Raw genomic sequence first — 2,358 nt, 5'->3', positions numbered from 1 at the left:
CTAGCTGTTGTTTGAAAAATCTTAAAAGCATGTTGTAACTAAACCTAACTTTTCTACTTGTAAACGTATGGTATATTTTTTTCTTTGCTGAACATTCTTGACCAAATCTAGCTAGCTAGCTTGCTTTCAAACTCAAATTAATAATGGATACTTATATCTAATCGGAGCTAACTTGATTATTAAACAACATTGAGATTTTCGGTTCAGATCGGAAATCCAAATTGAACCGTTGGTTAACTAAAACATTCGGTTTGTTTTGGGTTGGAAAATCTCCTAACCATGTGATTGGTACAGTTTGGTAAATAGAGATTTGGTTTGGTTACCTGAATCGTGAGCAGCTCTACCCTCAACATAATCTCCTAACTTTCTAAGTTTTTGTAGATTTATTGTAATGGAAAATTTATGTAAGCTTGAAGGTTCAGATTTTATGATTTAGAGCGCAATCTTCTATTTTATTTTTTAATGACTCGAAACTTCAACTTGGGCAGGACCTTCATGCTCATCCAAAGTGTCACTAAATCAAGGGATGAAAATATTTTTGCCTACCCATTGATGCATTTATGTTAATTCACTAATTTATTGATATAGCATAGTTGGTTAATTTTATTTTGTAGTATTTATAATGTTTGGGTAATTTTCAAGTTCGGGTTTGGAAAGTAAGCTCTAACATTAGATAGGTGTTTAGGTGATAATTTTGATTGTGTAATTAATACCAATCGACTGTTTGGATTTGTACTTAATCCTCTGAAGCTATGGAGCTCATCATTTGGCAAGTTTATCTATTTAAATTTGTTCTTAATTCGGTTGTTAAGCATTGTCGACTTAATAGAACAAGCTTAAGCACACGATGAGAGACGTAAGAAAGAAGAAAAACAGAAAAAGGATAATAACTTCTAAGGGTCCAAACAGAGCTGAGACATCAAGTCTTATAATTTTATGAATTTTCTTCCTTTTCATCTGTTTGGTGATGCTGTTAATACTATTATGAACTAATTTTTAAATAATAATCATAATAATAATAAGGGAGAGAAGAAATTGGGCCGACATAACAGGACTTCAGGCCTCGCTGGGCTATTGGGCTTGCACACAGCCCAGGCCATGTTTGGACTTTCCCTTTTATCTAATGAAAAAAATTTAAAATAAAAACTTCTTGAGGCCCAAAAGTCCTCCTCAGACTGAACACAGTTCTGAAGTCTAGGGCTAGCAAACTAATAATTGGGCAAGTAAGTTAATTAATGGATGTACTGAATTCTTATAAAATCTTAAATATAGGATTTTCATTACCCGTAAACCAATATATTTTTGGATGATCCAGGACTCCGATTTGGGCAAGTCTTTCGAACCTGAACCTACTTAGACCGCATCAAACCGAAGAGATAAAAATATCATGTTGCTGCTCACCCATTAACATATTCCCTAGTAATTTACTAAGCAAATTATAAGTAGGGAATTGAACTTTTGAGATCATGAGATCTAAGTAGGGAATTCAACTTAAGATCATGAGATCGGTAAAGTCCAACTTTGTTCTTACCACTTGAGCCAGATATTCATATTAAATTAGTTGTTTGGTATTATTTTCATTTATTTTTCTATTATTTTTGTTGCATCGGGGAAATATAGATTATAATAGTACATTTATCATATTATTTAATTGTTATTTGGCTCAAATACAAAAGTAACATGATTTTAATTTGATCCTAATTTATTTTTTTATTTTAGTTCCTAAAATATTAACCAAATAAATTTTTATTTTTTACTTTTAAATTTCAATCTCTAATTTTAAATTTTTTGTAGTGATGCAAATGACAAAGATACCTTTCAAAATTTTAAAAATCTCCTGTTTGGAAAGTTAGAGTTTGATTTTTGAATTTGATTTTTTTTTTTTTGGGAATTTGGATAGATAAAATACAAAATCATTAATTTTATTCAAATTTATACTAGTAAAATATTCAAGACAAAAATTCAACTTCCCACGCTCGTGCTAAAGACTTGTTGAATTAAATTTGCCAATTTGAGTTTTTGCCCTATAAACACAACCTAAAAGATTTCTCTTACCCCTAGTTTCGATAGTAATTTATTTTGAAGCTATAGCATAGCGAGAAAAATATTTTTTTCTTAAAAAAATGCATGAACATATTAGTACTACATTGATTAATTTGACTTTCTAAACTAGTAAGTCGACAATTCTTGATAAAAGAGATGACTTTGATAGTAGATCAATTCTAAATTGATTTATCATACATGAATCTTTTATTAGTGTTCATGAACCATCCTCGTCTACATTACCATTATACATTAATAATAATAATAATAATAATAATAATAATAATTATAATTATAATGTCCAATCGGGCTTGT

Source organism: Malania oleifera, chromosome 6, assembly GCF_029873635.1.
Source record: "Malania oleifera isolate guangnan ecotype guangnan chromosome 6, ASM2987363v1, whole genome shotgun sequence".
Taxonomy (NCBI): domain Eukaryota; kingdom Viridiplantae; phylum Streptophyta; class Magnoliopsida; order Santalales; family Ximeniaceae; genus Malania; species Malania oleifera.
Note: the sequence above shows the minus strand (reverse complement) of the source record.